At 44.1% G+C, this 24,826-nt stretch overlaps 1 protein-coding gene across 4 annotated transcripts in view; it reads left to right on the plus strand.

Moving 5' to 3' along the window:
* Positions 1 to 24,826, plus strand: part of TMEM150C (transmembrane protein 150C) — a 252,534-nt gene that overhangs the window by 110,883 nt on the left and 116,825 nt on the right. Inside the window, exon 1 of one of the 4 annotated variants that reach the window (XM_044304753.1) lies at positions 5,991 to 6,020. The exons of 2 other annotated variants lie outside the window; for them this stretch is intronic. The gene's annotated coding sequence lies outside the window, so the exon portion shown is untranslated. Of the gene's footprint in view, positions 1 to 5,990; positions 6,021 to 23,695; positions 24,022 to 24,826 lie in introns of those variants that run through there. One more of the 4 variants, XM_044304746.1, reaches the window with a different exon arrangement.

The raw sequence follows: 24,826 nt of genomic DNA on the forward strand, positions 1-24,826 counted from the left end.
GGAATGGTTTCCGGGAACCATGTTGAATTTGTAAAGACTGAGGTATCTCTACAGTAGAAACCCTCCAAAAGTGACCCTATTGGCTGCTGGTGTGGTACCCCTGAGAACAATTATTGGCTGCTGAGGAACGCAGCACCTGATGGCTGCAGCCCATCACTGTCCTCAGCTGTAGACCACAGCATACAAACAGCGACTGGGAGTTCCAGATCAGCACCAAAGAGAAAGGCATTGGAGAAACAGTTATGTTATGCTTTTTTTTATTTTAAGACACTGTAGGGGTTGTCTGAGACATTTGATTGTCTGGGACAACCCCTTTAAGGTTGGGTTCACATGGGGTCTGCTTTTTTTTTATGCATTTTTTTGCAGTAAACACACAAGTTCCAGATATTAGCTGAAGGTCTATGGGAAATATGAACCAAAGCGAGTTAAACCACGGCACTCAAATGTAGCAGTGGATATTATTTATTCCATCCAAAATTATTTTAACAAGGAGCCATTGGCCAACGTTTCGGTCTATCCTCGACCTTGTTCACAGCCATAGATGTGGCTGCCAGGAGTTTAAGTTGGATGATGGCGTAGATAATATTCACTGCTACATTTGAGTGCCGTGGTTTAACTCGCTTTGGTTCTACATTATACTTACCACTGAGCACCACCCACGACGACTAAGAGTGACGACCAATTAGCTTTCATTTATGGGAAACATGAAAGGCTGTAGCTGATTTTTTCAGGCGTTTTTACAACATCTTCTCTACAGGTGAAAAACACCATGAAGAAAACATTAGCGCAAAAAAATTCTGGTAAAGCAGTTGCAAAAAATGTGTGTCTAAGGACCCTAATACAGATCTCTTAGCTGCCATAAAGGCTCATTGGCCAATTGTGTTGAGATATTCTCCCCTAGAAGTAATGCTTCTATGGGAAAATACCTCCGCACATAGGTCTGATGCCACAGTTTTCTTGCTGTGGTGTTCCATATGGTATCAAGAGGCATATGAAAGTACAGTAGAAGCCTCATGTTGCTCTATAGCAGTCTTATTATGGCCCTACAAGATGGTCATATATGACCATATACATGTGCCTTAGACTGTTAAATGTTGTATGGAATATTACTTATCCTCATATTCACTGCTTTACAGGGTTGCTGTTTCTGTGCCTTCTTTTAAGCACAGTTGGTATACATTTGCAAGAAAAAGTATGTGAACCCTTTGGAATTATATGGATTTTTGCACAAATTGGTCATAAAATGTGATCTGATCTTCATCTAAGTCACAACAATAGACAATCATAGTCTGCTTAAACTAATAACACACAAAGAATTAAATGTTACCATGTTTTTATTGAACACACCATGTAAACATTCACAGTGCAGGTGGAAAAAGTATGTGAACCCTTGGATTTAATAACTGGTTGAACCTCATTTGGCAGCAATAACTTCAACCAAACGTTTCTTGTAGTTGCAGATCAGACGTGCACAACGATCAGGAGTAATTCTTGACCATTCCTCTTTACAGAACTGTTTCAGTTCAGCAATATTCTTGGGATGTCTGGTGTGAATCGCTTTCTTGAGGTCATGCCACAGCATCTCAATCGGGTTGAGGTCAGGACTCTGACTGGGCCACGCAAGAAGGCGTATTTTCTTCTGTTTAAGCCATTCTGTTGTTGATTTACTTATATGCTTTGGGTTGCTGTCCTGTTGCAACACCCATCTTCTGTTGAGCTTCAGCTGGTGGACAGATGGCCTTAAGTTCTCCTGTAAAATGTCTTGATAAACTTGGGAATTCATTTTTCCTTCGATGATAGCAATCCGTCCAGGCCCTGACGCAGCAAAGCAGCCCCAAACCATGATGCCCCCACCACCATACTTCACAGTTGGGATGAGGTTTTGATGTTGGTGTGCTGTGCCTCTTTTTCTCCACACATAGTGTTGTGTGTTTCTTCCAAACAACTCAACTTTGGTTTCATCTGTCCACAGAATATTTTGCCAGTACTGCTGTGGAACATCCAGGTGCTCTTGTGCAAACTGTAAACGTGCAACAATGTTTTTTTTGGACAGCAGTGGCTTCCTCTGTGGTATCCTCCCATGAAATCCATTCTTGTTTAGTGTTTTACGTATCGTAGATTCGCTAACAGGGATGTTAGCATATGCCAAAGACTTTTGTAAGTCTTTAGCTGACACTCTAGGATTCTTCTTCACCTCATTGAGCAGTCTGTGCTGTGCTCTTGCAGTCATCTTTACAGGACGGCCACTCCTAGGGAGAGTAGCAGCAGTGCTGAACTTTCTCCATTTATAGACTATTTGTCTTACTGTGGACTGATGAACAGCAAGGCTTTTGGAGATACTTTTATAACCTTTTCCAGCTTTATGCAAGTCAACAATTCTTAATTGTAGGTCTTCTGAGAGCTCTTTTGTGCGAGGCATCATTCACATCAGGCAATGCTTCTTGTGAACAGCAAACCCAGAACTGGTGTGTGTTTTTTATAGGGCAGGGCAGCTGTAACCAACACCTCCAATCTCATCCCATTGATTTGACTCCAGTTGGCTGACACCTCACTCCAATTAGCTCCTGAAGATGTCATTAGTCTAAGGGTTCACATACTTTTTCCACCTGCACTGTGAATGTTTACATGGTGTGTTCAATAAAAACATGGTAACATTTATTTGTGTGTTATTAGTTTAAGCAGACTGTGATTGTCTATTGTTGTGACTTAGATGAAGATCAGATCACATTTTATGACCAATTTGTGCAGAAATCTATATCATTCCAAAGGGTTCACATACTTTTTCTTGCAACTGTAGTTGTCTAGTCACAGCACAGGAGTTCGGTTTGTGAAATTAAAAGCACTTTTCTAACTAGTCTTGTAGCTGCATAGGCTCAAAGAAGACGCCTGCTGGGTTGCACAGCTTGCCACAGTTGTTTTTAGCCCTGATGAGAAATAATCATACCATTAAAATATTCATCTGAACAGTTAATGTCTTAAAATCCTTGTATATTCAATGTTGAAAGATTGTTTAATGTGTATTTCCAGTGATTAGAAGAAAAAGGTTCATGGTATGCGCCTCAGGGTTTACAATGAAACAGCCATACTTCTCTGTTACAAATCTGATTTGCTCTATTACCTCATATGGTTTGTTTTCATCAAGGACGATGTGATGTGAGTGAATGCTAATTTTCTGATCACCTATAAACAAGCATTTGCTTGTTTGTCAGGTAATCGGCAGCACCATTTACACACGTTAATTATAAAGAACGGGAGTTTGAATGAATACTTTCCAATAATTGCCCTGATCCTTGTCTTGTGTAAAAAGACCTAAAGCGTGAAAATCTTAAAGCTCACATGGCTTAGGCCTCTTTCACATTAGTTCTGGTAGGCTGAGATGGAACATCTGGCAATGGTATTTGTCCAGCCAAATCCCAGCATATTTACCAGGTAGCGGCCTCATCTACGCCAGACCCTATTATAGTCAATGGTGCTGGCGGGCATTCCGGTAACATCCGGCAACGCTGGACCCGGAGAGTTGCAGCCTGCTGGAAATAATAAATGCCGGCAGTGTGAAACAGGCCTAAGTTTACAACAAACCATACGGATTCAAAAACAGTCAAGCCTTCATTCTTCCTTGAAGGCAGGCTTTAATGCTGAGCACTTACCAATGAGCCTATATATATGCAATAGATGACGTGGAGAGGAACAGAATAATGCCCCTTTCACACCAGCAATACGGATTGTGTCAATGTCTGTTCAGGAAAAAACTAATGGTTTTGCACACAAGTTCAATCCGTTTTTTTTCTGTGATTGCGTTCAGTGTTTCCAGATTCTCTATCCGAATTGCATGGGTTTTTCACAAGCGGGAAGAAAAACTGAAGAACAGCAATCTACATCTCCTAGTAACCATCAGAGAAAAACGTATTTCATCCATTTTTCACGTAAGCCCTATTCATTTCTGTGGAGCCAGAGCCGTGTGAAAAATGCACAACAGAACATGCTGCAATTTTTACTGAATGCAGAAATTATGAGTGGAAAACAATGCTCATGTACAGACCCATTGAAATGAATGGGTCAGGATTCAGACTGGATGCTATGCATTCACTACACACATCGCATCCGCACAGAAAACTTGTTCATGTGAAATAGTCCTTAAAAAGTCATGTCTGGTAATGCATGAGGTAGGAGTAAGAACTGCCGTGATAAAAGTCAGCAGCGCATTAAGGAGGCGGATGAGACCAAATAGTTTCTCAGTATCAGCATTATTTCTTATGTAACAGAAATCATAGCAAATGCATTTTTCTCCTATGGAAATATAATTGTATAGCAGAGAGCTAAAAAAAAAAAAATTATGCTTTATAAAAGCATCTTTGAACCAGTGGAATAGATTGTCTTCTTTACCACAATCATGAAAATAAATGATCCTTAAAGGATTTTCCAGGATTAAGATGCTTTTTAACAAATATGCTTATGTAGTTGCTTACTTTATGTACATGCTTTTTCCCCGATTTCTCCATGTAAACAAATCACTCTGGTTTGTTTCCTTTCTGTATGTAGCACTTCCTGTTGCTGTAACCAACCAAACCCATGATGCACTTCTCATTTCTCTGCCACAGCTACAGCACCTCCCCAGCTAGTTTATAGCTCCTCCCACCCAGCTACATAGACACTCCCCTATCACTGCCCCTAACAACACCCAGCTAGTTTATAGCTCCTCCCACCCAGCTACATAGACACTCCCCTATCACTGCCCCTAACAACACCCAGCTAGTTTATAGCTCCTCCTACCCAGCTACATAGACACTCCCCTATCACTGCCCCTGCTTTGACACGCCCATGAACATAACATCACAGGAGATAAGAGCTGTATGGACATGGTCATATGATCACAGTCGAAAATAGAAGATAGGAGCCATAATGATGCGACTACAGGGCGACGCTGGCTGTGGCTGGGATCGCAGGGGTATTGCAGTGTAGCGGTGTCCCATAGAAATGAATCGAGTTGCATGTGTGCTGTAATTGTGACCCTTAAATTGCAAAAAATCAGAGTTTTGGCAATTCAGGGGTCTCAGTTGTGGCACACCTTCATCTCACAGTACCACCCCATTCATTTCTATGGGACCACAGCTACACTGCGATGTCCCTGCGATCCTGCTACTAGTGTAGCTGTACCCTAAAGGTAAAAGAGAGACATATTAACAGCTACTTGTATAAAGAATTTTTTAAAAGGATGTTGATGCAAACGAAAAAAAAACTTTAAATCAGAGCTGGATCAGGAGAAGTGTATTCAGTGCTAGCGTTTAGTCTTCCTAGAGCTTGCTGATGAGAGCAGCTCTGTGGTTATTTTTTATTTTTTCTTCTTTTATTAATTATTTAATTGGACATGATCAGGAGATATTTTGGCCTCTGAAAGTTCACGAAAAATGTGACCAGTCACTGACAGCAAGCAGAACTATTCAGAACTGATAAAGTTGTTGTAGTTCAAACCCATTCAAGTAAATTGATTTCACCTATGCAAGGGGTGGTTTTTGAATGTCAGATTTAAACCTATTTTACAGCTTTTGCGCCTTGCTCGTCATTTTTATGTTTTGTGAAGCGTGGCATAGCTAGATTACGTGTTTGACACATATAATAATTGGGACTTAAAAATTGCTGTGTTTTGTACACTGCTTCGTAGGCATAACATTTCTGGGTGGAATTTATCATTTGGAGCATTTTATACCATTTTCTGGCATGCATTTTCCCCTCTCTGGCATAAAATTATGCAGCAAATTGATCACACATCGTGCAACATTTTAATACATTTGGTGTACTGGAAAAAATGACATAAAAAATGCCTCCCCTAAAGTGTATTAAAAAGTTACCCGAGAGTCCCCTTTGGCCATGGATTTCAATATATGAATGTGATGTGGCGCAGTTGCTTCAGACAACCTATAGATGGTGCTATGACAAGTTGTACTGGACATCACTGCCATAGGGAATTTCAATACGATCTCTCGCAGCAGGGAACACATCTCACATAATATTCTGCAAGAAAGGTAGGTGCATGTGTTTGTGCACATTTATACAGTATGTGTGTTGGTCATGCTGCCTTTCAGTCTGTGTGTCTGCATGTAAGTAGACACACACATTATATACTGTACACACTTAAAGTGTAACTGTCATTTTTTTATTTATTTGCTAGTTAATTAGAGCTAGGCATGTATACCTGAGTTAGTCTGTCAATTTTTGTCAAAAGATCTGCAATTACCTTATAATAACAGCTTTCATTAATGTCTCCTGTCCCTTTCCACTGCTTCCTTAAAAGACCGTTGCTATGGCTCATCTGTCTTTGGCTAGGAAGACAGATAGACGGAGGGACGGTCCTTCACACTGCATGCCTGCATTAGGCTTCAGTGTGAGGAGGCGTGTCTCAGTAATCCAATCTGATTGGCTGGCAGGAAGCTGCTGGCTACAGCAAGTGTGTATGGGAAGTGAGGGAAAGCAGTTTTGGCCTCAGAGAACTGGCAGAGGAGACATCTTAAGAAGGTCCTCATATTGTAGAGGTTAAAAAAGCCGTAACTAAGGGAAAAACTCAAAGAAAACTGTGGTATGTGAAGAAACTAAAGATTTCTTTATACATAATGCTGCAGCAGTAGTAACATATGGTAAAATATATTTTTTTATGAAAACATGGTAGTAACACTTTAAACACACAAGCGGGTGTGTTTGCATGTGCCATATCAGTTTGTATGAGTGAGCTAGGCTTGACCCTGATAAGATTCTCTTATGGTACGGCCACACGGTTGTATTGGTCCTTTATGGTTTCTTTCCTCTAATGATCCACTCCTGATTAGCACACCTGTACACGTTACAGAATACATTTGTTTGTTTTTTTTCAGTGTGGAAAAACCACACCGTATTATGGAACCAGCAAAGTGTATGATATTGCACAAATCTCATGTACACTTTGCAGATTTTTTCTGTGTGGAAATTTAAATCTTCATTGCGACTGTCAAAATCCGTGGCATGTCATTTATTTTTACAGTTACAGCTGCGGAAATGTCCATAAATCCACACGGAAATTCATGCAGATTTACCCGCGTGCAGGTGGCCTTATGGCTTCAGGAAACCTGACCGTGTGGACATTCCCTTATAATTAAAATGTGATTGTCATTCGGATTTTCAGATAAACTTTGTGACAATCAGAATGTCACCTCATTTCTACAGAGATTATAATTCTGTAGTCTATAGTCTACCACTGCTCTTTCACATTGCAATCATTACTTGAGCTCCAGGTCCTTAAATGGACAGCAATATAGCAGTAGGTAGCCTGAGATGATGGACAAAATGCTGACCATTGAAAAGATGTAACTCTACATTGGAGCATCACATAGAAGAACTTGCCATTAGAATTGCATAGTGGTATATTTCACTTCTAGTAAATGGAACTCTTTTACAGAGTATATCATCAATTAACACAACCTACAGACAATGCTGTGGTTTCCACATCCGCAGCATGGGTTTTGCCATGTCTATTGTCTCATCAATCATGTGCGCAGACCTCAGCAGGGGCCACGTACGCAAGCTCATGCTGCAAAGTCTGCTGTCCTAGTTTATATTCAGTGTAGCACATAAATACATACAGCAAATATGTGGTACGCGACACCATCATAGTAAATATGTATGGTATAATGTAAGGAATGCATAAACTGTTCATGTAATTTAAAGGGGTTCTCCAGGAATTATTTAAATCGACCACCAGCACCCTGCCCTAGAATGTGAGTGTCACGGTCCCTCAGGTGACTGATGTCAGGAGATCAAGAAGACTGGCTGAGCGTAGAGGAATCTAACAGCCTCCTTGATTTCTCTTGATTCAGTATTGACATGGTTAATGACCACTTCCCTTTTCTCAGCTGTTGCTCAGTGGTCATCACTTCTACCCTTTATAGTCTGACCCCTCCATTCTGACTATGCGGTAGATAGCCTAATTTGGCTTTGGCTGAGCTGGTGTGAGGTCGTCTCTGGTGGTCCTGCTCGTCCCAGAAGTTAAGTGTCTCGTTTGTTTGTGTTTGTATTATTCCCTGTTGTTTGTATCTGGGCCTGAGACAGAGACTTCCTTTTGTCCATCTGGGGAGGAATGGGTCTCTGGTTCTAACCTTATTCCAGGGCCTTATAGGGAAATAAGGGCCTAGGTATCCTGCATATGAATATTCCTACCTTCAAGGTCTGTTCATATTGATAGGTAGTTAGGGCCCGGATCAGGGTTGTTTAGGAGGTGACCTGTTCCTTCCCTAGTTTCCAGGCCCAGTTACTGTTCCCCTTCCCTCCTGTGTTGAGTATGGTCGTTTCCCCCCACACTGATCGTGACAGTGAGCAGGACTTACAGAACTGCCTAGTGGAGTGAAGTGGGGGGTACTCAACACACATTACGCTCTGGCACTGGTATATACTTGATATTGGTGAGTGTTCCTGTCAAGCTGCTCAGCCATGATGACATATCATAGACAGGATCGCATCATTACCATCTATTGTACAGCAATGTAGTGAATGATTGTGAGCCAAAACCTGGTGTGGCTCAAAAACGCAGGACAGTAACATATCTTTCCATTATTCCTTATCTCTGAGTAGGCCCCACTCCTGGTTTTGGCTCACAATCACTGATGGATATGACTGACCAAAACGTGTGAATTAATCGAGACGAGTATGATTTGTATGTATACTGCTTAAGCAGGCTGATTTACAGACCATTTTGATTTATATGAATTGATTCTCTCATCTGTATTTTCAGAGATTTAGATTAGGGCAAGCATAGATTAGACAGTCTCAAAATGTGCCAGATTTATCTGGCGGACATTTATTTGGCTAGTCTAACCTTATAGTTGTCTTACTTTGAACAAATTTTGCATTATAAATCTGGTCCAATTTTAGTGCACAACTTAAGCCATGGCCCCTTTCCTCCAAATGCACACTCACTTCCCATTAAGCCACACCTTATCTGCACATGACTCTTGGCTGTTTTGCGGTCCGCAAATTGCAGATCCACAAAGCACGGATACCGGCCATGTGCATTGCGCACTTTGTGAAACGAAACAGCTGGCCACTAAAAAAGAGTCCTATCGTTGTCCATAATGCGGACAGTAATAGGACATGTTTTATTTTGTTGCGGAACGGCCATGTGGACATACGGACATGGAATGCACATGGAGTCATTTCTGTTTTTTGCGCCCCATTGTAGTGAATGGTTTCGCAGAAAATCCGTAACTGGCACGGGAATAAAATACGTTCGTGTGCATGAGCCCTAAATGTGGTGTAAGACATGTGCACCAGAATTCTGACTCAAAGTTAGGTGGAATTCTGTCGCATTTTCAACAGTAAGGCCCCTTTTACATGAGCGTGACGGATTAGGTCCGGATGCGTTCAGGGTGCGTTCAGTGAAACTCGCACCATTTTGCAAGCAAGTTCAGTCAGTTTTGTCTGTGATTGCATTCAGTTGTTCAGTTTTTTCCGCGCGGGTGCAATGCGTTTTGATGCGTTTTTCACGCGCGTGATAAAAAAACTGAAGGTTTACAAACAACATCTCTTAGCAACCATCAGTGAAAAACGCATCGCACCCGCACTTGCTTGCGGATGCAATGCGTTTTTCACACAGACCCATTCACGTCTATGGAGCCAGGGCTGCGTGAAAAAGGCAGAATATAGAACATGCTGAGATTTTCACGCAACGCAGAACTGATGCGTGAAAAACAAAGCTCATGTACACAGACCCATTGAAATGAATGGGTCAGGATTCAGTGCGGGTGCTATGCGTTCACGTCACGCATTGCACTCGCGCGGAAAACTCGCTCGTGTGAAAGGGGCCTAAATGTGCCCCAATGTTTATGGCTTCTATACTGCGTGTCTCCATACATTTCTACCAATCGATACAACAGAACAGAAAATGCGTCCTGAAAATGTGCAGAGTGACGGTGCACTGCCTGTTGCAGTGAATCAGCTCTCTCTGGCCTCATTGTGTTGCGCACAATACGGATGTGGTCTGTGTTGCATCCGCATTCTTTGTGGACCTATTGACTTTAATGGGTACGGGGTCCGCATTTTGCAGACAAGTATTGGATATATTCTATGTTTTCGCAGAACACACATACAGATAGCACATGGATCATCCGTGTGCTTTCCGCATCCGTATATCCGTTCCGCAAGGAGATAGACTGTGTCTGCAAAATGAAAAAAAAAAAAATGAGTTCACAAATAAAATGCAGACAGCACATGGACCTCATCTGTATTTTGTAGATCCGCGATTTGCAGACCATAAAACGCATACGGCCGTGTGCATGAGGCCTTTTTCTGAGCTGCAGTAACCAGACATAGCCCTATTTGTGACATGTGCTTTTCATATTCTGTCCATTAAAGGATTCGCTGGTATGTCAGCACACAAAGACATCATTTGAAGCAAATAGAGACCATCTGCAGTGTAGTAAATAAGAAGAGGATGTGTGGTCAGCCCATCATAAATGGATGTGGTTAATGCAAGTAATGTCAAACAGCTGGCAGAGAGTGATCAGAAGTGGCACTTACAGCTGTACAGGTCAAGCACATGCCAGGCCAAAACCAACTACTATGACAAGTTGTGGTGTATAAGTTACATTACATCCGGCACTAATACATTCCTATGGAAAAAAATGCATTCAGGCAAGTCTTCAGTTTTTTTTCGCCGGAGATAAAACCATAGCATGCTACGTTTTTCTCTTTTGCCTGATCAGTCAAAACGACTGAACTGAAGACATCCTGATGCATCCTGAACGGATTACTCTCCATTCAGAATGCATGGGGATATGCCTGATCAGTTATTTTCCGGTATAGAGCCCCTGTAACGAAACTCTATGCCGGAAAATAAAAACGCTAATGTGAAAGTAGCCTAAGGCTACTTTCACACTTGCGGCAGTGTGATCCGGCGGGCAGTTCCGTCGTTGGAACTGCCCGCCGGAACCGCCGATTTAGATGTGACTGAAAGCATTTGTGAGACGGATCAGAATGCGGATCCGTCTCACAAATGCATTGCAAGAACGGATCCGTCTCTCCGCTTGTCATGCGGACAGACGGATCCGTCTTTTATTTATTTTTCACATTTTTACTGGTCTGCGCATGCGAAGGCCGGAAGGACAGATTCGGCATTCCGGTATTCTGAATGCCGAAATCCGGCACTAATACATTCCTTTGGGGAAAAATGCCAGATCCGGCATTCAGGCAAGTCTTTTTTTTTGCCGGAGATAGAAACCGTAGCATGCTATGGTTTTCTCTTTTGCCTGATCAGTCAAAATGACTGAACTGAAGACGTCCTGATGCATCCTGAACGGATTAGGCTGGTTTCACACGGGCGTTGCGGAAAAATGTGCGGGTGCGTTGCGGAAACACCCGCGATTTTTCCGCGCGAGTGCAAAACATTGTCATGCGTTTTGCACTCGCGTGAGAAAAATCGCGCATGTTTGGTACCCAAACCCGAACTTCTTCAAAGAAGTTCGGGCTTGGGATTGATGTTCTGTAGATTCTATTATTTTCCCTTATAACATGGTTATAAGGGAAAATAATAGCATTCTGAATACAGAATGCTTAGTATAATAGCGCTGGAAGGGTTAAAAAAATAATAAAAACGTTAACTCACCTTATCCCCATGATCGTGTAGTTCCCGGTCGGTCTGTTCTTTAGCTGTGGGCTTGGGCTGAATGACCTTTGGTGATGTCAGATCACATGCTCCAATCACATGGTCCATCACCATGGTGATGGAGCATGTGATCTGACATCACCACAGGTCCTTTAGTCACAGCTAAAGAAGAGACCGACCGGGAACTAGGCGATCATGGGGATAAGGTGAGTTAACTTTTTTATTTTTTTTAACCCTCCCAGCACTATTATACTAAGCATTCTGTAGTCAGAATGCTATTATTTTCCCTTATAACCATGTTATAAGGGAAAATAATACAGTGAATAGACTGTCACCTAGAACCCATGCGTGGAAATCGCACCGCATCCGCACTTGCTTGCGGATGCTTGCGATTTTCACGCAACCCCATTCATTTCTATGGGACCTGCGTTACGTGAAAAACGCAGAATATAGAACATGCTGCGATTTTCACGCAACGCATAAGTGTTGCGTGAAAATCACCGCTCATGTGCACAGCCCCATAGAAATGAATGGGTCAGGATTCAGTGCGGGTGCAATGCGTTCAACTCACGCATCGCACCCGCACGGAAATCTCGCCCGTGTGAAAGGGGCCTTACTCTCCATTCAGAATGCATGGGGATAAAACTGATCAGTTCTTTTCCGGTATAGAGCCCCTGTGACGGAACTTTATGCCGGAAAAGAAAAATGCTAGTGTGAAAGTAGCCTTAGCAGGTGAGCCACACAAGTACTTCTAGATACATTTTGTGGGTCAAGTTTATTTCAAAAAGAAACTTCAACCAAAATGTTTAATTTCCATACCGTTTTAATATTATGGTATATCTATGGGTTACCTATTACCTAGATTTCGGGTTATGTATGTGAAGGGGTTATGACATGAAAGGTATTACTATGGAATGAATATGGCCTTTCATGAAGTATTAGTGTAAAAAAAAGTTTTAATTTATTTATTAAAATGTATTATTTATTTTATAGCTTTTTTATGTGCATTACATTTTCCTCTTTGGTGGTGCTCTTTGCCGTTTCTCCTGTGGACAATATTCTTTGTTCATCTTCTCCTGCATTCAGCGGTGGACTAGGCATACTTAGTAGCTTTCCTGCTGCCTGCCTCCTCACAGTGGTGGGGTAGTGGCAGTGAGGACACCTTTCTTTCATGTGTCCTTCTTCTGAATTCAAAAAAGATACAGCTATAGCTCTCTCTAGACAGCCATAGTGCGGTTTATTAGTGGAATTGCTGAGGCTGTGTGTGAGGGATAATTTTCGGTGCAGGGGAGAAAGGGATTACTAACAGTTGGCCTCAATGCAATTATAAAACTCTCTATTTATATATCGCCAACATATTCCACAGCACTTTACAATCAGAGGGTTCATGTACAAACATAATTATACATTATATAATAACAGTAAACAATAAAAAGAGCTCACAATCTATAAGGAAGTAGGGGTGGCACAAAAGATAAAAAGTGCTTGTGTTGTACAATGGTCCAGCGATCTTAAAACAAAAAAAAAGGAGTACATAGAGAGCGGCATGAGCCACTCACCAGCCAGTATCTTTAGTGCATTTTACTGCAGGGGCTGTGGTGGATACTGTTGGGTATGTGATGAGCTGCTACCTACCCACAGAAAAGGAAGAGACAAGTTCCCAGGATGTGTGGGTAAAAAAATAGAATCCAGATGAAAATTACACAGGAGAGTAGCGTTTTTTGCACTCATATAGCAAAAATATTTGTATGTATCCAGATATTTTAATAATGTTTGATTAATAGGAAAAAAAGGAAAGCTTTTTTATATGAGCTAAACCAGAGACTCCTTCAAAAGTGGAAGAGACCTATCTGTTTTGAAGTTCTTGTCCCTCACAAGTACAGAGCAGATGTTTGGCTTAAACGGGTTCTCTGGTTAATACGAAAATGAAAATACTGAAATATTACTTTATTATAAATAGATTCTCAAATACCTTTCACTAGTTATAATGTCTCGTTATGTCTAGGGAGAAATCATCAGGGGAAATAAAATGGCCGCTGTCTTATTCGTACACACAAACCCTGTCCTAATTACACAGCAGGACAAGTTACTTCACAAACACTGAGGAAAATAGCTGCCTCATCCTCCTCTCCTACTAGTCAGGGATTATGATCCTGAATACAATTTTTAGGATCTTCAGCTGAATCTCTGTAGGAATGGCGTTCAGGAGGAGACATGAAGTACAGAGGGTGGGGATTTGGTAATGAGCAGCAGCACTTGTATGCAGTCTCCATTACCACAGTCTGTCCACACTTTGTGTCTCCTCATGAACTCCATTCCAACAGAGATTCAGCTGAAGATCTTATCAGCTGTATTTAGGATCATAATCCATAAAAAAGCAGAGCTGAGGATGAGGCAGCTCTTTAGATCAGTGTTGTGAAGTAATCTGTCCTGCTGTGTGATTAGAAAAGATTTTCTGTCTACTAATAGGACAACAGCCATTTTATTTCTCCTAATGATTGCCCCCCAGACAAAATAAGCCATTATAACTAATAAAAAGGTATTTGGGAATATATTTATAATAAAATAATATTTAACCCTTAGGATAACTGAGTTTTTTATTTTTTTTTTCGTTTTCATTATTTTCCGTGAGCGATAACTTTTTTTATACTTCCAGCCACATAGCTGTATGAGGGCTTATTTTCTGTGGGACAAGTTGTACTTTCTAATACCACCATTAATTATGGCATAAAATGTAGTGCTAAGCGGGAAAAAAATTCCAAATGGGGTGGAATTGAAAAAAAAACGCAATCCCACCACCGCTTTACGGTTTTTGTTCCCACAGCGTTTTGTTTATGGCAAAACTGACCCATGCCCTTCATTCTCAGGGTTAGTATGATTACAGCGTTTACCCATATGTATAGGTTTTTTATGTGTAAATAGTGTAAAAATAAATTTTAACTTTCAACAACAAAAAAATTATCACCATATTTTGACCCCCATAACTTTTTTATACTTATGTCCACTGAGCTGTTTAGGGGCTAATTTTTTGCAGGACAATTCATAGTTTTTATTGATACCATTTTGGGGTTTGCATGACTTTTGGATCACATTTTATTTCAGTTTTTGGGTAAGAGAAGCAATTACCATTTTGACCCTTTGTTCCGTTACACCATTTGCCGTATTGGATTTTTTATTTTTTTTTAGATTTTAATATTATGGGCATTTTTGGTCGCGGCGTAACCCAGGATGTTTATATTTATTGTTATTTATTTTTATTTTTTTATTATACTGAAAGGGGGGTGATTTAAACTTTTATATTTTTTTATTTTTTATATATATTTTTTTACAGATTATCTTATAAATGTTTTAGAATCTTTCATTTTGACCTATAAGTGATAAAAAAAATTACAATTTCTTTGCATTTTGCTAATTTCCTATGCTGGCCTAAATAAGAATTGCAGCATTAATGCTCTGAATTTCTTCATAGAGATTCAGAGCATTCAGCGCATGTACTGAAGTCCCGATTGGTCGCACAGGGCTTCAGTTTTTGCGCATTCGGGTGCCGTGATCTCACTTGATCACGGCATCTATAGCATTTGATTACTGTGAGCAGAGACTTGCCGGCCATGACGCCCGCTGTGCGCGCAAGCTGGCATGTACGGTGCTGGTAGCAAAAGGGTTAAGTATTTTCATTTTCTTAATTCCTGGAGAACCCCTTTAACGAGATGTGAGTCACAGCCCAGTGGGGTATTGCTTCTCATTGAGGAGATAGGTCTATTTTGAGTCAATGCTCTATGGAAATATATGCAAATTTAGCTTTCATCCAAAATAAAGGAAACTTCCCCCCTTCATCTCATGAACTAATGAAATGAGCAAGAAGTTGTATTTGCCAGTGTCTGTTCCTAAATGAAGAAATAGCGATAGTTCAAATTTCTGAGTAATCCAGACCACCATATATATAGTATTATAGTAAATTTCTCTTGCCTCAGTAGAGCAAATAGTACTAAAACAACTGTTTTCATTAAACAAAGTACATTTAGTGAAGTGCTATGTGTAATAGCGGCTGCTGTACGCCGCTGTTCTCCCACTTACCGTCGTGGTCCTGGGTTCTGTGCTCAGCGGTTATCCTTCCATCCACCGCTGCAGTCCTTGGCTCTGTCGCTGTCGTGCTGTGGTTCAGAGGATTCCGCTCCACAGGTTCCACTCAGCCCTGGCCACAGCATGCTTGCTGCTGGTTTCTTGTTACACTGCCCGAGGGGCGGCGCGCATCACTCCCTTGGCTGCATGGGTTGGCTCATATGACCTCGCTGACCAACCCAGGCTTTCCTGCAGGTACCAAAGTGGCTCAGCCCCCTTCCCAGATGACACAGTGTCAAGGTCCTTGTGTTTGCTAAGCTCCTGATACTCACGTGTGCTCCTGACTTATACCTTGATCCTGGATTCTGCTACTCGTCTAATCCCTGTCTGCTTGCCTCCTGTTGCCGTCCCCGATTTCCTGACCTGTTCCTGTGCAGCCTTCCCTGACCTTTGCCTGTCTGACTACGCCTCTGCCTAATCCTTCGGTCCTGCGCTGTTGCTCCTGGTAACGACCCCATCTGCCTGATGATGCTTGTACTTCTGGTACCTTCTCAGGTACCTCCTGGTCTGCCTGGACCAGCTGGCTCATGTGCCTACCCTCCTCAAGAGGTAGCGACCTGGTGTTCCCCACCATCAGGGGTATTGTGAAGAATCAAGGGGTACACTTAGACAATGCCCTTAGAGGAGTTGGGACACTTGGCACAGTGGGTTCACACCCGCTAGTTTGTGACAGTACACTGAGGCTATGGACCCCGCTGGTCACTCCAAGCCTGTCATTCAGGAATTGTTACATGAAGTGAGGCGTCAGAGCGAATGTCAGGACGGCATGATGCAGTTCATGCAAAATGTTGCTGCTCGTCTGGATGCCATCTCTTCTCCAGCTACTGCAGGGTCACCAGTCGCTGCTACTCCTGCAATTCCCACACCGGTGATTCCAAATTTGTGTGCCGCTGCTGTGCAACTCCCTCTGCCATCCCGCTATGGTGGAGATCCAAAAACCTGTCATGGATTCCTGAACCAGTGCCTGATCCACTTTGAGTTGCATGGGCAGAAGTTTCCCACTGAGCGGTCTAAGGTTACCTTCGTTGTGTCCCTGCTGTCTGATGAGGCCCTTGCTTGGGCAAATCCTATGTGGGAACATGGAGGTCCAGAGACCACTAATCTGCATTCTTTCCTGGCTACCTTCCGGCTGGTCTTTGAAGAGACCAGCCGCACGTCATCCGCTGCATCAGCTCTGCTGCCTCTACGACAGGGTCCCTCGTCTGTGGGTCAGTACGCCATAAAGTTTTGTACCCTTGCTGCTGAACTTGCATGGAACAGTGAGGCTCAACTGGTGCTGTTCTGGGAGGGCCTTTCTGACTGGATTAATTAGGAATTAGCTGGTCGCGACCGTCCGTCTACTCTGAATGACCTAATCTCCTTGGCCACAAGGATAGATATGCGTTTCAGGGAACAATCTAAGGAGGTCGCATACACCAGAAGACCACCTCGTTTGGCTCCATCCTTCCAGAGGCCGGTCCTTCCTCTAGCGTCCACTCCATGTAAAGAGCCCATGAAAATAGAGCACCTTTGATTGTCTGACCAGGAACGTTTATGCCGCCAAGCAGAGAACCTGTGTCTGTATTGTGGAGGCCAGGGCCACTTTGTGCGTAAGTGCTAACAGAGGCCGGGAAACGCCAATGTCTAGGATCAGTTAAAGAGGTGGTCCTAGACAAGGAGAAGTCCTCTCCAAAACTTTCTGTTCCAGTGACTCTCTCGCACCAGGGAGTCACACTGTCTGTGCCTGCATTCCTGGACTCTGGGTCAGCTGGTAATTTTATTCAGCAAGCTCTGGTCCATCAGTACCGGCTTCCTACCATCTGTCTAGAAAGGCCTCTGTCAGTAGCTTCCGTAAATGGATTACCACTCCCTGAATTCTTAAATGATCTCCTTTTATCTGCTGCCAGCCTCCGTGAATCCAGTTATCCTTGGTCTCCCCTGGCTGCGTCAGCACACTCCAGTTGTGGACTGCAGGGCCGGCTCCAGGATCATGTGGGCCCTTGGGCGATAAAGTCTCAGTGGGCCCCCTTACACAGTGGTAACTCTCTGAGTACAGATAATACAGTAGATATCACCTGCAGTCCTATGTAACAGCATAGATAACATAGTCATGGCTATCTGAGTACAGAAAATGTAGTAGTGTTGCCTGCAGTCCTATGTAAAACCACAGATAACACTAGTGCTGATAATGTGATAGTGTTACCTGTAGTCCTATGTAAACCACAGATAACACTAGTGTAGATCATGTAGTAGATCCATGTTGGCGGTGCTGCCTCCTCTTCCATCTTCATCTTGCCCCGCACAGAATGTATTGATGCAGCTGTGTCAAGACAAAGGGAACACTGTGGCAATGGTGATGGTTAGACACACACAGGGACAGACACACACACACACACACACACACACACACACACACAGAGGGACAGACACACACACAAACAGGGGGACAGACACAGACACACACACACAGGGACGGACAGACACACACACAGGGACAGACACACACACACAGGGACAGACACACACACACTCACAGGGGGACAGACACACACACAAACAGGGGGACAGACACACACACACACACAGAGGGACAGACACGCACACAAACAGGGGGACACACACAGGGACAGACGCACACACACAGGGACAGACACACACACACAGGGACAGACACACACAGGGACGGACAGACACACACACAGGGACGGACAGACACACACACAGGGACAGACACACACACACACACAGGGACAGACACACACACACAGGGACAGACACACACACACACACACACAGGGACAGACACACACACACACACACAGGGACAGACACACACACACACACACAGGGACAGACACACACACACACAGGGACAGACACACACACACACAGGGACAGACACACACACACAGACAGGGACAGACGCACACACACAGACAGGGACAGACGCACACACACAGACAGGGACAGACGCACACACACAGACAGGGACAGACGCACACACACAGACAGGGACAGACGCACACACACAGACAGGGACAGACGCACACACACAGACAGGGACAGACGCACACACACAGACAGGGACAGACGCACACACACAGACAGGGACAGACGCACACACACAGACAGGGACAGACGCACACACACAGACAGGGACAGACGCACACACACAGACAGGGACAGACGCACACACACAGACAGGGACAGACGCACACACACAGACAGGGACAGACGCACACACACAGACAGGGACAGACGCACACACACAGACAGGGACAGACGCACACACACAGACAGGGACAGACGCACACACACAGACAGGGACAGACGCACACACACAGACAGGGACAGACGCACACACACAGACAGGGACAGACGCACACACACAGACAGGGACAGACGCACACACACAGACAGGGACAGACGCACACACACAGACAGGGACAGACGCACACACACAGGGACAGACACCTGTGCAATCATCAACCAACTTCTATCTAAAAGGGAATTCCACCTTTAGTTATGCTCCAACCTTATGTTACCTTATAATATGACTCCCACTGATTCCCAGTACTGAGAGGACATGGACTAAGGTTTAAAAGGGAATTATCATGTACCAGAAGGTGGTCTAAACCGTAACCCATTAGGCACTGGCTAGACTGTGGTATGGAGTCTAAGCAATGCCTCAGGCCTCATGCACACTGCCGTTATGCGTCCGTTCCGCGCATTGGGGACCACAATTTGTGGTCCCCAATGCACTGGCAACGTCCATGCGGCGGCCAGGACAGATTGAGACCCATTCAACCTGAATGGGTCCATGATCCGTCCACACCGCAAAAAAAATAGAACATGTTCTATTTTTTTGCGGTGCGGAGGCACGGACGGAAATACCACAGAAGCACTCCGTAGTGCTTCCCATTGAGCGATTGCGGACCCATTCAAGTGAATAGGTCCGCATCCGTGATGCACACGGCCGGTGTGCGTGAGGCCATAGACACAGAAAGGGGCACACACAGGGACAGACAGACACACACATCATGGCCCTCAGAATACACCCAGATCTGTATGATAAACCCCCTTAATTGCACCAGATTCCACTCCACTTGAACCCCACTGCCCCTGAGTGCTCCACATGCCCACTCATATATGAGCTCCATATGCTTCCCCTCACGAAGTTCTGGTACTCCGGCAGCACATCCTACCTCACTCTGCAACTTGCAGGCACACACAGCCCCTCCTCCTTCCACAAGCTGCTGCTGCCATCAGGGTTTGTCATGTGACCATGAAGGAGCATGTGATCAGTGATGTCACAGACCTCTTTCTAACAACTGCATTATAGCATAGGATCGATCATCTACCGAAACAACTCCATCTACCCTGTTCTGAGTTTTGGGGCCACTTACCCCAGCAGTGCACATGGCGAAAATTGTCTGCATTGCTGGGGTAAGCTGCCCTAGAATTCAAAACAGGCAGGACACAGCTGCAGGAGTGAGCGGGCACAGTGGGCCCCCCCAGGAGCAGGGGGCCCTGGCACTTGCCCGGGTTTGCCGGGTGGTGGCGCCGGCCCTGGTGGACTGGCACTCCGGTCAGATTTTGCGTTGGGGATCAGCCTGTCACTCCACCTGCTTATCAGAGGTCCGGCCTGCTTCCAAGAATCTCGAGAGGGGGTTTATCCGGAAATCTACTTCCCCAGCCGATGCCAGGTTCTTCTTTGTGCAGAAAACAGATGGATCATTAAAGCCTTGTATCTACTATCGTGGTCTGAATAAGGTCACAGTCAAAAATCTATACCCTCTTTCGCTATTCTCCGAACTCTTTGACAGGTTCCGGAGAGCTAGGGTCTTCACTAAACTCGACCTGCGCAGCGCATACAATCTTATCCGTATCCGAAAGGGCGATAAATGGACTACTGCTTTCAACACTTGTGATGGACACTATGAGTTTCTCGTCATGCCTTTCGGCCTGTGCAATGCTCCCGCTGTATTCCAGGGGTTGGTAAACTATATCTTCCGGGATCTGCTCTATATCTGTGTGATAGTTTACCTGGACGATATACTGGTCTACTCTCCAGATCTGACCACTCACCGGAAGCATGTACGTTTAGTTTTACAGCGGTTGAGAGAGAATCGACTTTAGGCCAAACTCGAGAAATGCATCTTTGAAAAATCTACCATACCGTTTCTCTGATACATCATCTCAGATGCCAGGTTGCAGATGGATCCTGAAAAATTTAACACAGTAATGGCCGTGCCCACAGGGCCTTCATGCTATACAGCGCTTCCTTGGACGCGCTAATTTCTATCGTCAGTTCATCCCGAATTTTTCATCCCTTACATTTCTGATCTCCGCTCTTACTAAGAAAGGGGTGAATGTAAAAAGTCTGGACTCCTGAGGCAGAGGCCGCCTTTGTCCAATTAAAGAGGTCCTTTGCTTCTGCACATATTCTGCGTCATCCCGATGTCTCCCAACAACTCTTTTTAGAAGTGGACGCCGCCTCCATAGGAGCCAGTGCTGTTTTACTACAGAAAGGTTACAAGGGCAAGATGTTTACATGTGGGTCCTCCACCAAGCTCTTCTCACCTGATGAGAGGAATTACTGTATAGGAGACAGAGAAATTCTGGACATAAAACTTGCCTTGGAGGAGTGGCGTTATCTATTAGAGGGGGCCCGACATCCAGTGATAATCTTCACTAATCACAAGAACCTCATATATCTGCAGACTGCCCAGCATTTGAACCCTCATCAAGCCATGTGGGCTCTCTTCTTATACCGTTTTGATTTTGAGCTGCACTTTTGCCCGGCTGAGAAGAACATCAAGGCGGGTGCGCTGTCTAGGTCATTTGACTTCTCTGACCAGCAGAAGAAGCCTCAGTATATTGTAGATCCTACCCGATTGATTACAGTGGCTCCTGTCTTGATAAAAGACATCCCTCTCGGGAAGACATGCATGCCATCTGCCAAGAGGAGACGTATTTTAGTTTGGGGGCACAACTCCAAACTGGCCGGTCACCCAGGGATCCGCAAAAACCACAGAACTTGTGTCTCATCACTACTGGTGGCCCACATTGTCCAAGGATGTGCGTGATTATGTCTCTGCCTGCACCGTCTGTGCTCAAAATAAAGTCTCCAGAATCAAACCACCTGGGCTGTTGTTACCTCTACCTGTTCCTGATGCTCCATGGCAACACATCTGCCGGATGTACAGCTATTTGGGTGGTTGTGGATCGCTTCTCCAAGATGGCGCACTTCGTTCCCTTGGCTGGATTTCCCTGGGCTGCGGAACTTGCTAAACTGTTCGTGAAACAAATATTCAGTTTGTATGGTTTACCTGGGCATATTGTTTCTGATCGTGGAGTCCAGTTTACCTCCAAGCTCTGGAGAGCTCTCTGCCGACTGCTAGAGATCGACCTGGACTTTTCTTCCGGTTATCATCCCCAGACCTACGGGCAGGTTGAGAGGGTCAATCAGATATTGGAGAACTATCTCTGGCATTTTGTTTCTGCTTAACACGACAACTGGGTGCAATTGCTACCTTGGGCAGAGTTCTCCTATAATAACCGCACTAGTGAGTCTACTGGATCCTCTCCTTTCTTTGTCGTTTTTGGACGACATCCTCGTACGCCTCTCCCTGTCCATATATCTTCTGGGGTACCAGCAGCGGATTCTTCTCCAATATCTGAAGATTCAGAGGGAACATTCGACGTCAAGGACATCTTGGATTTCATGAAGCGTGGCAAGAAGACTTACTATCTGGTGGACTGGAAGGGCTTCGGTCCTGAGGAGAGGTCTTGGGGGCCAGAGGAGAATATAAAGAGGTTTTTGTCCCATTGTCAAGAAGAGGGGGTGTAAGGGGGGGTACTGTAACAGCAGCTGCTGTACGCCGCTGTTCCCCCGCTTACCGCCGTGGTCCTGGCGCCGTGCCGTGATCATTCCTTCCACTGCTGCAGTCCTGGGCTTTGTCGCTGTGGTGCAGAGGATTCCGCTCCACAGGTTTCACTGAGTCCTGGCCACAGCATGCTTGCTGCTGGTTTCTTGTTACACTGCCCTAGGGGCGGTGTGTATCACTCCCTGGGCTGCATGGGTTGGGTTATGTGACCTCGCTGACCAACCCAGGCTTTCCTGCAGGTACCAAAGTGGCTCAGCCCCCTTCCCAGATGCGTCAGTGTCAAGATCCTTGTATTTTCTAAGCTCCTGATACTCATGTGTGCTCCTGACTTATACTTTGTTCTTGGATTCTGCTACTCGTCTGATCCCTGTCTGCTTGCCTTGACTCTCCTGTTGCTGACCTCGATTTCCTGACCTGTTCCTGTGCCGCCTGCCCGACCTTTTGCCTGTCTGACTATGCCTCTGCCTAATCCTTCGGTCCTGTGCTGTTGCTTCTGGTAACGACCCCGCCTGCCTGACAACGCTTGTACTTCTGTTACCTTCTCAGGTACCTCCTGGTCCGCCTGGACCAGCTGCCTCATGTGCCTACCCTCCTCAAGAGGGAGTGACCTGGTGTTCCCCTCGGGAAAGTCTATCCCCACCATCTGGGGTACTGTGAAGAATCGAGGGGTACACTTAGACAATGCCCTTAGAGGAGGTGGGACACGTGGCACAGTGGGTTCACACCCGCTGGTTCGTGACACTATGAAAGAATAAGATTTTCAGTATTCATTTGTCTCATGAAATATTTCTCACACTGATACACTTTACAAATAATGATGTCAGATCAGCAAACCATTGCTGAAATACCCTTCTTTCCCAATTTATAATAACCAACACATGTTCTGGCTTTGGAATAATTGTTTTTATAGGATGCTTCATTTAATTTTCTGGAAGAATAGTTTTGAAATACTTATGCAATGCCACTAATCTGAAAGTGAATGTAAATCATTAGATGTACAATACAAGCCTCATGTCTGGACTGCAAGTGAGAGAGAAATGTAGTCATCAGCTTACCCGTACTTCCTCAGAGGTTGGAGTCTCACAGCAGCAGTTATAGATATAGATACCTGTATTCTTAGCCAGCATGCACCTAAGATTCTTCTGCATACAAACATCCTACAGATCCATGGACCAGAAGCTTCTTTAGGTCTCATGCACATAACCCTAATTTTCATCCATGTGCTATCTGCTTTTTTTTTTGCTGATAGCACACTGACCCATTCATTTCTTTGAGGTAATGCACATATCCCTATTTTTGCGTGTCTGTGTGGCCGTTTTGCATCTTATAAAACATGTCCTAGTCTTGTCCCTTTTGCATACAAGAATCGGCCTTTCTATTGATAGAAGTGAGAGAAAAGTGGAATTCACACAGGTAAGAAAAGCTCATGCTCATGCAGAAGTGTTATTTGCTACTGGTGTTTTTGTTATTTAGGTGTCTTTTTTGGCTTTCTGGCTTCTTCTTAGAAATGCAGCATGCTGGAGCTCTTGGTGGGTTTTTCAACACCTTCTCTCTAGGGGAAAAAAGCCATGAAGAAATGCTAGTGGTCAGACACAGCGAGGGACATTTATCAAGACTAGCGTTCCCATATACCAGTCTTGATCCCTCTGCACTAGAGTGAGATGTGAATAGTTTAGGCACCTGCACATGACCATATCCGTTTTTGTTGTCTGCAAATTTCAGATCCACCAAACACATATTCTGGCCGATTGCATGCCACTATTTTTTTTTCCTTTCCTGCAGAAATGTCCTATCATTGTCTGCAAAATAGAAAAGAATAGAGCATGTTCTTGTTTTTTTTTTTTTTTTTTCTGGTGCCGTGGAACAGACTTAAAGGCAATATACACCAGTTTTATTGATTTTTTTTTTTACTATTGCATTGTACTCATTTAGAGCTAAAAATATTTTTTTTATTGGTCTTTATTAAAAATATGGCATCCTTTTGTTCTTTACAGAGCTGACATGCTCTAGTAGCACTCTTTGGATTTTCTTTCTTTTCAGTCTGACCAGGAGCAGGCGACTCCTTATCTCTGCTCTCTGACATTATGAACACCCACTCAATATAGCTCAGTTCTTATCTTACAATGATAAGAATGTGGCTTAAAAAAAGTATTTATGACCTTTTAGTAGTTTAGAGATAAAACAGCTAGAAAAACAGTTAACCCTTTGTGACAGAACA

This window comes from Bufo gargarizans, chromosome 1 (genome assembly GCF_014858855.1).
Source record: "Bufo gargarizans isolate SCDJY-AF-19 chromosome 1, ASM1485885v1, whole genome shotgun sequence".
NCBI classification, from domain to species: domain Eukaryota; kingdom Metazoa; phylum Chordata; class Amphibia; order Anura; family Bufonidae; genus Bufo; species Bufo gargarizans.